Here is a 13687-nt window from a genome sequence, read left to right on the forward strand (position 1 = left end):
TTAAGGCACACTGTAATAGCAGGAAGATATTTTTTCCTAATTGGTTCTTTCCATTCAAACAGATTGTCCGAACCATGTTAATCGACTTAAAAATGGGTTCTGACAGCCCATGCTGCAGATCTAACAAAAAACCAAAAAAATAAACTAAAATATCATAAAGACAACAAAATTTTACTGAATTTTATAGCTTACTAAATGTAGTAATATCAAATTAAAGCTTAGAAAACAGCAAAACCTTTTGATATACACACTGGTATCTGAGAGTAGCTAACTTCCCCATCTCTATTAAGAAGTATCCAGGTGAAAGAATTGTGTTTCAACAGCATCCATTACCTAGCCTGCCTAATGCCAAAACTATAAAATGAGAGCAAATCTATTATATACCAACAGCTAAAGATAGTCAAACCCTCTTGAAGTCCCCAGACCAGGAATTCTGCCTTCTCCCTATCTGTCCTGGTAAGCAAAGGATTTCTTCAAGGCAGAACCTTCCTGATTCTTCTTGCATATGCAAAAAAAAATAGCTGCAGTGCCACTATATTTACATATACTTAGAAACTCTCTGAAAATGTTGCCTGTGTGATTATTACCTTGTTTCATCTTATATAAAGCTATGATAGCAGTGGCTTTGATGGCAGGGGGTCTGTGCTGTTACCAAACTCTCATTACCTGTATAGATAATTTAATTTGCAGTTAGTTTTCAACTAAATGGTTGCTGCCATACTGTTCTCGATTTACCAGGGACAGGAGGAGCTGGGAAAAAAAGCAAAGCCGTCTATGAAGCCAGAGAATAATAATTTTCTAAGATGAAAATTTACAATGTTTTTGCATTTCCATGTTTCCAAGTTTTGTGCTCACTCAGAGATAGGCATTTCACTTTTGAGAGCTTAAACACTTAGTCAAGCACTAAAGACATTTCTAAAAACATTAGGTCAAAATCAGCATAAGCATTTATTTCTTTTTCTGTTTGTAAATTTTCTAAATGTCTGTCATGTTCCAAGGCAAAATATGAGTTCAACATTTTGATTCAAAATTCAAAGACAGAAAACTTTCTATTTACATACAAAATGCAATGTATACATAAATGTCAACTGATTCAAGTATTCTAAGAAAAAATGATAGTTTAGCCAAGTTAAATACACTGCAAAGTACTTGATATAAGGAAAACAAAGGCACTTCCGTCATGTAAAGCAATTATCATTTTCTATTTTTCTACCTCCAAGTAACCAACATTTATTACTGCTCAGTGAAGATAAGGAAACAGAATATAGCAATAAATTGAAAAATAGATAAATAAACTTTTTTTTTTAATTTCATGGTCATATTTAAAAGGCATTTCTGTAGATTCTTTTAAAGTGACAGCATTAAAGAACTTGGGTGCAGAATGACATCTAATTTAAAATTGCCATGACATAGCAAAGGACAACTTACATTCACCAAAAACCTTACCAAATGATGAAATAGGACACTAAAGCCCCAAAAGCTTCAGCTGGTGTTACTAATGCAAGCAATAGAGCTTTTAAGTCATCTTTCCTGACTTGTCACAACAGCAAATCAAACAACTATTTGAAAACACAGAGAAAATGAAATCCTAATTTTTAAATGTAATTCAGAACAGTTCATGCAAACACACAACTGGAAGGAACAAATTTACCACTATGAATTTTAATTTGGGGATTACTTTATTATAAGTCCAAATGTTGATATTTTCTTTTGTTGTGTAATATAAACCCTTTGATCAACAGGCCCCATCCTTTTCTGTCTGAAGTTTATACTAATGCTCTTCAAAACACAATTGGAGGAAATGATTTCTGAAAAAATATTTTTTCAAAGGACTTCATCCAAAAGTAAAATACAGTAAGAATTTTGTGCTTATTTATTCTTTATAAAAAAATCATGACTGCAAAAGCAGATGTCTTATCTGACCTCACATCCTTCAGGTTCCCTAGCAAAATAACACAGTAGCATATAGCAAATGATAATAATTTAGATACCCTAAGGTTTGTCAGTTGTTTAAAGATAAATACATAATCATGAATCAAAGTTATTTCACAGTGACATAACATGTTCTCTGAAATGTGCCATTTATCATGCATTTTCCACGGGTTTTTTGGAAGAGATAAGGCACAAGTTTGTTTGCCCAGAGCAGTAAGCTACCATGATTTACTTTCTAGAATTACTCTTTTTTTCCCCCACAAGAGAAAGTGACTTACATTTTTTGCCAAAACCTCAAATGACAATCACAGATTAATAAAACTTTATCAGTAGAAGACATAAAAAACAAACACTTCTTTGATAAACTTTTACTCCTATATTCCCTTTTTTACACACACTATGACGGAAAGTGTGTCAGCTGGGAAGGTGAAAAAGAATGTGGCAGAAAACTATGAAGGAATAAAAGGGTCAAAGAACACATATTATTACTGATAGCGAGAATAGAAGAGCAACCCAGAGTATATAGAAAGAAGAAATAAGTGGAGAGGATAGGGATTAAATCAGGCAATAAAAACCAAATAGATAAAGTTTTATCCACAATTTAAGTGTGTAGTCATGCATTTATTCACAGAAAATAAGTATCAGGAGTCATCTTCATGGGTTCCTAGATTTTTATTAAAGGTTCTACATTCTCACAATCTTTTTCTGAAAGTCCTATAAAGATATAGCTGAAGTTCAGCTACCTGGGTGAGCTTATGAGGAAATACCAAGCTTTGGGAAGATTCTTCTGGATCTGTTTCTGTAAGAAATAAGTTTGGGCTAGCTTTCTTTTTCCTACACAAAGAACAGATGACAGTATTACCATTGTTGGCAGAAAAACATATGCCAGTGTGTGCCATATTCATGCTTTATAAAAGAAAGCAGCAAAACAGGTGGGAGTATTTATTTAAGTATCAAAAAGCCATGCAAATCTTGCATTACTGTATTTGTCTGTTTGGGAAAAAGAGAGCTGATCAGCTTTAAGAGTGCAGACCAAGAAGAAGCCGGGAAGTGGATTCTGTCCCCCTTGGTGGGTGTGATGGGCAGCAGAGAGCAGTGGCCTGAAGAGGTGAGAAGAGCAGGACCACGATGACTCAGGGGATGTTCATGGAGCTGCTCTTAAGTGTTCAGCATCTCCTTGGCCAAAATGCACTGAAACTTCACCATCAATTTGTATCTATGAAAATATTTAATACTGTGAATACGGGAAGATGAAAAGTATAAAGTGTTTTGGTTCTATCTGTATTCCAAGAAGTGGTGCCTCTCAGAAGTGCTATAAAACTTTTGATTTTCAGTACTAAGTAATATCCTCTATATATTTTCTTCAACATTCTAAGTTAGGTGCATCCAATTTTTAAAAGTGCATTATTATACCATAAGAAAAATAGTTCACGTAAGACTAAATGGCTCCAAACTCATGCCAAAAAAGCAATTAGAAAATTGAATCAAGGAATTAAGGATTAATGTGAGCATGTTACACCTGTCAGAAGCAATAAGTATTTTGACAAGAACAGAATAAAGTTTGACAGTGTGCACAAATACAGATCTGATATATAAATCAAGTATTAAAATGCAAATAGCTATGTATTAATCACTGTAATGTTTCCAAACTAAAATGGTCTTACTTGTACTTACAAGAATTCGTTATAAATAAAACTTCAGTTCTTCTTCACAAACAGCTCAAATTACTCTTTTTTGTTGTATTAATTAATTATGTCAATTTAAACTTTGTTTTTAGTCATATTATTAAAACAGCATTAATCTGGTGAATTCCGCATAAACTAAGCTAGACGAATTGGCAAATAAACAATCAAATCTGTTGTTGCAACAGGATTAGGACCAGACTCAGAATGTAAACAGCCGCTTTTCTGGATTTTTAATGTGCAAGACTTCAGAGGAGAGGAGGAAAAAAAAAAAAAAAAAGACTGTCCTCTGAAGAGGTAAGAGATACAGAAAAGGAGAAAACATAAAATTCATACTGTTATACTACAAGTATTCACATCTTCATTTGCTCTCAGCTTCAGGTGCTTTTCCTAAATTCTTTGGTTATTTTCTGAGTTATTTGATTTATTAACAATACACAAGTCTCAGATTCCAAAATGCCCTTGAGTACCCAGGCTGGATTTTGGTCAAATTCAGATGCCTACACACAAATTCAAAAGCCTGTTAATCTTACTATCAGTATTAAAAATTTCTCAAGAGCTGAAAGTCACCTCTCCCTGTCAGGCACATTTTGGGCTTTTCTATGCCCACTCAGCTGCCCTGGATGTAGAGCTTGATCGAGGTAGCTGTTCCCAAAACATCCTTATCAAATTAGGTTTCTACAACGCACTTGTGGCTACTTTCTTTTAAATCACAGTTGAAAGCAAAGATTAACTCTGCTTTTATAGTAAGGGGATGAATCTGAGTTACCCTATTTTGCTTTTACTAAATGCATGTTTGAGGTGAAATACTGTGACCTGTAATTAAAGATGAAGGGTCAAATGCTGTGATTGTTCTGACCATTCTCAGGGCAGTAAAGGCAGACTTCTCAGCAGGGCTAAGGAACAAAAGAAAATTCGCCCTCTCAAAATCAGAATTCCACTGATATCTTTTGGTTGGGGCTTTTCTGGCCATTTTCCTGAAGAAACTCCAACTGTCCCTTGTGCAGCTATCCTGCCAGCAGAAGGAGATGGCAGACTCCCACCTGTAGACAACCTCCATCCCATCTCCACCTGATTCTTTCCATGGTCATTTACCAAGAGAATCAAACCTAGCAGTAATGTCAGAGGAAAGAAGTGCCATCTGCTCCTCCCAGGAAAATTCCACCACTTTCACAACACCTGCTGCTGCCCTAAGGAGAACCTGACACTTCCAGAGCACTGGAGCTAAGGCAAGGCCTTAGCCAGAAACAAAGCCTGCCAGCAGCCCTGCTGGCTCTGTAGACTATCAGTGCTACACCACATTCCTGTTCTAAGTGTTGGGTGAACTCATGAACTAACGCTCATTAACATACTTTTGAATATGAGCTTCCCACCCACCTGCAAGTTTTGACAATTTTCTCCAGGTTTTTTCAATGAGTAATGAGCCTTAATGATAATGTAACACACACACACACACACGCACACACAAAAAAAAAAAAAAAAAAAAGCTTTCACCAAACATCATTTGTGTGAGGGAGAAATAGACTTCAGGAAACACTGAGACAGAATAAACAAGGGTGGGGTACTGAACACTGCTTGTGGCTGGCAGAGGAAACATCAGTTCTTCATTTGACTCCAGGGTTTTACAGAAATTCTGAGCATCTACTGAAGATTTTCATTTAATACATCACATAAATTTCCTCTCCTGCAATTAGTGAGTGGAAAGCTTCACCTCATTTAAACCTGCAAGAATGGCCCAGAGCCTGAGTGTCCTCAGCACTCTGAGTTTCTACACTGCACCTTCTTTTGCCTGAGGATTTCTAAGTGATTTCTAGTTATGGCTAATGAGCTCCCACTAACCTATGGGAGGTACATAACCACATTACCTACAGCAGCAAAAGTTGGTGCACATTTTGGTTTATCTCATAATTCTTCTATCTATACTGGAAGAGACTTGAGGTAACTGCCCTGCTTCTGTGACCAAGTCATCCAGCTGCACCAACTTACTGGAGGACTCTACCAACTCCACTAGACCTTCAAAATGAAGAAGTTTTCCCTGAAAACTTCTATCATGTCTAATAAAGCTGAGATCAACGGGTTTATTGATAATTAAATGCATCCCAACCAAAATTACACTAACATTTCTCATTACTTTTTTAACAGCAAATTATCTTTCCATTGTCATTCTGCCCCACTGTTTTTCCAGAACACAAATCATTAATTTCCTTGTTTTAAAATAGAAATGGAAATCTCAGACAGCACTGGAACATTATTTTCCATAAGAAAAACAGTGGAAATGAACAATAAATAGAATGCATTATGATTACCAAGCTGTGATTATGGCCCCAGTGCACAAACTGCATTGTTATCTTTCAATTTATTGTCTTGCTTGTCTATCTCAGCTCTAACAATGATAGACTGCATTCTTTCATGCAGTCTTTTCTGATTAGAATATGGTTGTTCTGTACTGATCTTAAATTTATATATTACTCAAACTGTTTATGCTCAGAAGAGTCATTTTTATTATAAGAACTATGTTTATTTGCAACAAAGTTACTCTCAGTTAATCTAGTAAGGGACTTCATTTGATAACCTAATACAAGAAGTGCACTATGTAGCATTTCATTAGCAAGAGAGTTATGAATTGACATTCTGATTAAAACTGATTTATTAAGACAAAGCTACAAGAAACACCTGCAGATGCATTTATTTTCAGTGGGGTTTCCAGAAAGAACTCCTTGTCAGGTTTGCTATTCACCTTTTATCCTACAGCCTAGAGGTTGCTTTTCCTGAACTGTGACATCAGTGTGCACCATCCTGGAACTTTCTTGATTTTCACAAGTGGCTGAACAGAGCACAAGACATTGAAGCTAAGTTAAAACATGAGGTGGCTGCAAGGAAAATTGCATTTCTTTATCCGTGTGCCCACGTATGCAGTTCCCTGTGCCTTCACACTGTTAAATAAACTTGGTCTTACTTTACTGTTACATCTTGCCCATTAATGAGGGTAATTTCAGGTTAATATGGAAAATATTGAACATAACTTAGAGCGGATGGTGTGTGTAGTAGTTGTACTGGATTACTGCCAGAGATATCCCCTTGAGCTTCCAGAATATTCTCCTATTAAGCCATATGAGTCTGATTAAGGGCTGGCAGTGCCAGCATCCAGTTCATGAAAGGAAATTTATCTTGGCAGCATCCAGGTAGATCCTGTTGGGAAAAGCACCTGAGACTCTGTGTCTGTGGCATATACTAGGAATCATATATCCCCAGGTACCTTCCTGTAAATTCTTCTGACTGCCAACCTCTAAGTCAAAGTGGTGCTGTGCAGTGAAGTGATGCTAATGGGCATTTGTTTCCCAGATGGGCATATCTGCTGGATCTCCAGGGGTTAGAAATGAGAAGTAGAGAATTCTATTATTCCTTTACAATTCAGCCTTAAAGACTCATCTATGAAAACTCTCATTTCACTGGGGACGAATGACTGACAGTCCATCACTGTTTGAGCTCGGGCTGAGCACTTAAGAGCAGAGAGTCACTCCCATATATCACAATGGGTTAACTTTACCCTAGACTGCCTGCAGAAGAGGACATGGTCCCCTCAGAGCCACTAATATTCCAGGGTTGGGAAAAATACAGTACAAGGCACAGTTTAAATTCTGCCTCACTTGCAGGCTGACAGTGTGGCTGTGGTAATAGGCAGGGCTAAGTACAAGCACAGTATAGCTGCTTTCATTGGTAACAAGCAAACTGAGTCAGGACTTTTGAAATGTCCATGAGGAGCCCAGAAGGGCTGTCCTTTGCCCGGGGAGGATCATAAAGTTTGAATCTGTCATTGTGAGAATGAAACTCAGACAGAAGGCAGAAGTTCTGACAGTTACCTTTTGCGACCGCAGAGCTGTAGTTCTGCAGCACCCTAGAGTCATAAAAGATAAGGTTGGATCATCATTTAGGAGATCTATGCCAGATGTGAGGATTAGGAAAGGCAAGTGTCCTGAAAGGATTATGCTGTATTTTGCATTTCTTGCAAAATTGGAAAGAAAATATAGTAGTACCCTGTATGTCATCCAAAATACAGTGTTAGTGAACTTTTCCTCAGCAATGCCTTTCCAAGTTCTTTTTTAACCTCCTGGCCACATGCAGGATGCCTAGTGAATGATAAATTAAAACATTTCTACCTGGAATTATAATAATAAAAAAGAGAACTAAATCAAGACATTGTGAAAACTAGCTGTCAGCAGAAGGGATTAAAGTGCAAACTTGGCAATATTCTTAATGCAGGAAAAAAATATTAATGGCACCAGAATCACAAATTCCTTTCTATCATGACAACTTACACAGATCAAGACTATGGAATGTAGGGAGGACACAAACGAACGTCTGAAAGCATGACACAGCTTTTATTTTCATCGTCCTTGCCATGGCCCAAGGACAGCTGTAAAGTGTGCACACCAGAGCCAAAACCATTCTGAAACAAATGATCCCTATTTAAGATTTGCAAGTTTATAGAAGTTCACATCCCAGTGGCTGCATGTGGACATTGTGGATCCAATCATAGCTGCTCTAGCAGCGGGAAGAGGAACGATAAATAAAGGATTTCTGTTATCCCAGGAAAAGGTATGAGATGGCAGCAAAAGGGAGGCTGGTGTTGCTGTGTTATTTGGTGGTAGCAGCAGCACGTGTTAAACTGCTTTGGCAGTGGTTGCTGCCAGCCAGGGAAAAAGGGAGAGGACAGGTTGGCAGGAGTGTGAAAGCACAAACCAGACCTTGTCTAAAGTGTTGCAAGATATGTGTCTTGCTTTCCTCTCTTGAGGACCTCCATCACCTACTCTGCCCATTCACCAATTTGAAAGCATAATTGAGTAGTTTTTTTCACTTGACTCTTATGAACTAATTCAAATCCTAAATATCAGCAGCTTAAATCAGCATGGCACTTGAGTAGCAGCAGAACTATTTTGATTTACACCAGCTGCAAATCTGACACTATGTTATTCATTTCTTAATAGTGTCCTTGAAAAATCCTGCAAATAAGCTCAAGTATTATCACTTAATGTTGCTTTCTAAGATGCTCCCCATCAAGATTGTTAGTACTTACTGTGCTCAAATTCAGAACATGCACAAAAAAAATGGAAGTTACAGGATCTAATCTGACAAATAATTAGACACATGAGACTTAGTGCTTGGAGAAACTTTGCATTAAAGCAAACACGATTACTTGCATGAATGAAACTATTTATTCTTGTTACTTATGTTAGCTTGACATAGCTGATGGAATACATTTTTTTAAAGAGACAGATTTTTTACTATTAAAAAAAAAAGAAAAAAGACTGCTCCTTTAAAATATTACACAATCTGTTTAATTTTTACTAAGCCAGGATAGATCTACAATATAAAGTATTTGCTGAATCTCACTTACATGGAAAAAAAGTGGGTTTTTTTTTTCCCCTTGGTACCATATTCCAAGCTTGCTTAGGCTCTTAAGCATTACTAATTAAAAATGAGTGCTATGGAAATATAGCCCAGCTCAACTCACACTTCTGTTCCACACATATTTCCTATGGCACAGCAGAACTTCTAATTACGTCATATCTTTATTATTCTCTTCATTAAGGTGGTACTCAGTGACCACCAACAAAAATCATGATTGCCATTGAATTCTATAGTCCTAATCCTTATTGCATGAAAGCACTTGCTTTTTTGCTTCAAAAAATGTTCTCATTTTAAATTTTACATGGGAAAACTTAGCAGCAGTGATGATGATTTTAACATCTTTTCTTCAAAAGAAATACCATTTTCACAGCAGATTGACCACCTTTTTGAAAGAGTTTCCTTGAAAATTCACAGATTTGTGAACTTTTCATTGGAGTTTCCTTCAGAGCCTTGTATTCTCTGAAGATTTGTACTCTGTCCATATCTAACCAAATGATTTCCCTTCCCCTAAGCTTATGCATAAAGTTTAAATCACTGACAAGACTAAAGCAGAGTAATGTTTGTCCTGTACATCAGTCAACAGAATGGTGAAACACATTTACTTTTGATCTCTGTGTAAACCCTGATTTATTTTAGCAGTGACTAAAGGGTAAAGTGGCAAATAACATATTTTACCCTTGTTTTCTGATTCCTCTTGCCTTTTCCCACCCCTTCCCAATGGAAATAAATGCCCTGTATCAAATGCCACTGGCTAGCAATAAGCAGAAGGAGCAGGATCTTACTCACTTCAACAAGAGTTGAGATTTGAGATCAGTCACCAGGCAGATGTTATTTCTGAAGCTGAAAGTATTCATGATTGTTACTATAGAAACCAAGCTTTGTAAAATATTCCAAACAAACACTTCTTTATTACCCTGGGCTGTAACTACAGTGCTCTGCACCAAGGCGTAAGCATGCCATGGTAAGTTTTCAACATGTACATTTTCTTTGTGGTTATTTGCTTTCAGTAGTAACCACAAGACAGGGTTTCTATAGGTCTTAGAAGAGACTGTACCACAGTACCAGCCATCCATAAAATGACACACACTGTACTCGTTCAGCACTAAACTCCTATCTCATTTCCCCCCTCCTGTGGGCAGCCATTCAAATCAGTGTTTCCCTGTTCAGCAACAGTGAAAAACAGGAACCCACTGCTAATTCCTGTGGTTTGATCAGCAGCACAAAACCAGCAGTGGTTACTAAATGCCAGCCCCAGCCTCTTTAGCAATTAAACCATTCTTCATTCTTAGTAGACTTTGTGAAGCCCGTGCGTCACCCAGAAAGTATCTCTCAGTGGCCTGTCATGTCATAACCACAAGTTTCAGACTTGCTGCTCTCTTTGTTAATCGTACCAAGAGTGAAAACTTGGATCCCAGTTCCATTGTGGACAGTGGGGCTTCAGGAGTGCAGGATCCCTGGCCCTGAGTGCATCCCCAGCGAGGGGGCACAGATGTCACTGCTGGGTGACCTGCAAGCACCATGGCCTGTGCCAGTGGGAAGGGGCAGGTGAAGTCCTGTAGCCCAACCTGTGCCTGGTATTTTAACCACCTCTCCCCCTTGCTACAATTCAATTCCCATAGACAGGCAACAGGGCAAATTTCAAACAGAGGTTGAGAAGTGGCAGCTGGCTTCTTATAACACACAGAAAGGAGAACTGTACTTAAGGCTATGCAAGGAAACGAGAAGGAATTTTATTACAGAATGAATGTACCATGTGGACACTGAATATTCTTAGTCTGAGGCCTTTCTGTTTCCTTTTACAGAGAAGTCCTCATAAAGGATAAAAATGATACTACTATTTAAAAATATGCTCAAGAAAGGTATGGTCACAACTTCTAATTATTACCATCAAAATTCCAAAGCCATTTTCGTTCTCAACTTACTGTCACGTGCTATAGTCTCCTTTAACTTTTTATGCTGTTCTTCTGTTCAAATAGTACAATTTTGCCCCAGTCTTTCAGAAACTTCTCAGTTATCTTTGAGATGTGTGACAATTACATTTTTTCCCTAATACCAGCTCCATCCAGATTTTTAATTTAAAACTTGGCCCTGACTCAGGTAACATTAAGGATTCCTGCCTTTCATTACTGTAAAACAAATCTGTTTTAAAATTCAGCGATGCAATCAGAGCACAATTAGATTTCCATAAGAATATACAGAAGTATGGGACTCCGTGTGCCACTGGTATCTTTTATAACACACAATACCACCAGAGCAGGAAAGCATTAAGCAAAAAAGCACAGCTAAAGAGCCAGTTAAAGAGTTTTGGTTGTGGTGATTTGTTCTCTTGCAACGGCATGCTGAAGACAATAATAAAATTATTTATAAAATATTTTAAGTATGAGAAATGTGTAGCATAAGATATTCAGGGGAAAGGTCGCAGACAAAGCAGGCATGTTTTATGGAGATGGAGCTACAGTCTGGAAGTGATTGTGTGGGACTGAATACAGAGAAAGCAGTGAAGTCATGGCACATGTCCTGGTGGACCAATGTCCAGAGAGGGAAGTACTGGAGTTAAATATTGTGGTTACAGGAAGGTTAAGGGTGCAGAGAATGTACAAGCTGTCTTTTTACTGGCAGCTATCTATGGATACCCAGAACATCTTAAAGGATTTTGTGTCTGTGATGTAGGTTGTGCTTTCTCCATGAAGAAGTAGTCATGGATGGCTGGGCCTAATGTGGCCAAAGAAAAATCCTCTGGGTAGGGGCACTCAAGGGATCACAAGAGCCATGCAAGAAAATCCAACTGCCTCCTACTTCCCAGCTTGACTAAGTTCCATTTAAGGCCACAATGACTTAAGCTGACTTTCCCCAAACATATGGAATTGTACATATATGCAGGTAGGCTACATACACAAAAAACATATCATTGTTTCATCTTGTGCTATCAGAAATCTCTGGAATATGTTAGAGGAAAAATTTAAGCATAATAAAAGCTATGTCAAAGACCTCGAAAGAAAAATCTTCTTGAAAACCTCCTCAGTCCCAGACAGAGCAATTTCTCATAATTCCCCAAATGTCTATTGAAATGAATTGCACTAAAAGGTTCTAGAGCCATCAATATATTAAGAATTTAATAGATGTCTTTTAGCTCTCTTTGATCATAAATTGCCAGAATGGTTTCTACTCTCTCCAGTTTCCTTGTCCCTGATTTTTGCTGTGACATTTCTGGATGACTTCCAGTTCTGATTGTTGTAAAGTCCTTGTTTTTGCAGAATCACCTAGTGTAGAAATTTGCAATTCCAAACACTATCTTTTTTGGTCTGTTTATCAGCTAACACTCTTCACTCAAGCAATCTTTGCCCTTCACATTCCCATTGGTTTTGTCCTTATTCAAACTTCTATGAATGTACCATAAGCAATGTAATTTAAAACATAGATTAATAATTTTCTTCATTTAAGAAAAAAAATTATCTTTGGGCAATCTTCAGTTATGAGAAGTATCTGATGATATACATAATGACAGACTTAATTTGCATCATTAACATTTCACCCATTCAATCTTTATAATACTGAGGTTTATTTTTATATTTTAAACATTTCTTTATGTTCACATGAAAGGCCTCTTTGTGTAGTTATAATTTTCCTCCAGTTTGCCTGGTTTTGTTCATTAGAGTTTCCTAATTTTCTGTGAACTGCTGAGCAAGCTGAAGATTTTAATTGGATATATCACTTTATTTTTTCCTGTACGAGCATCTTATTAAAGGCTACTCATGTAGATGATAAAGATGTTAATCAACTTGCATCTGTCCTTCTAAAAGATTCAGTTAGGTCCCTAATTAACCATCTGTAAACAAACCCCTGCTCAATAACAGGGCTCAAGCATTTGTTGTGAGGTAGCAAAGGCTGGTTAGGGCCTCCTGCTACCTTCAGCTCTGCAGTAAATATTTGACTTCTCTCGGTATACAGAAAGTAATTGGAAAAAGACAAGTGACTCACAGTCGATTGCAGATCACTGGATGCTCTCTAATTGAGTCATTGTTATTATGAGAAAGGTTTAAAAATTGCAGGTGCCTGTTGCTCCCAGGAGGTGTCAGGTGCTTTAGCAGCACTAAGAATTGTGTATTCCAGAGCTGTAAGAAGTGAGGATAGAGAAGACCATACATTTCCTGTGATGAAAGTCATGTGAGCCAGTCTTTGAAAATAAAATTACTTCCTCAAATAAAAAATAGGGGTTTCCCCCTGCCCCAGAAAGAAAGGCACATTATTCTGTGCATTTGCCAAGATCCTGGTCTTCCAGAATACCAATGGTCACTAGAAAATTCTTTCCTATTTTTGAGTTTTTAATCCATAAGTATATTGGTCAGTCTCCTTTAAGATTGTTTTCAAAGCTCACATCTCCCTGATTTTATACTATAGCACTTTGTACACTCTGCAGTGATAACAAGAGTTTCTCAGCAGCTTCAGGAAGGGTAACTACCCTCCCCAATAAATCTAGTCTCTCACAACCTCCCAGGGAGCACATGGATACTTCATGTGCCAATGCAATAAGGGTAGCCTTTTTTCTTATAATATATTTGGCATTATATACTTAAAGCACACTATATTTATATCCATCCTGTTCCCAGCATGCTGTTATGGACCACATATGCTCACAAAGACTTGATGCACACCCTGCAGCTCTT

The 13687-nt window shown here is 37.5% G+C and overlaps 1 protein-coding gene across 3 annotated transcripts in view; it reads right to left on the reverse strand.

Annotated features, from left to right (window-relative positions):
- ATRNL1 (attractin like 1) overlaps positions 1 to 13687 on the reverse strand; it is a 448295-nt gene that overhangs the window by 52017 nt on the left and 382591 nt on the right. The window lies entirely within an intron of this gene.

This window comes from Corvus hawaiiensis, chromosome 8 (genome assembly GCF_020740725.1).
Source record: "Corvus hawaiiensis isolate bCorHaw1 chromosome 8, bCorHaw1.pri.cur, whole genome shotgun sequence".
NCBI classification, from domain to species: domain Eukaryota; kingdom Metazoa; phylum Chordata; class Aves; order Passeriformes; family Corvidae; genus Corvus; species Corvus hawaiiensis.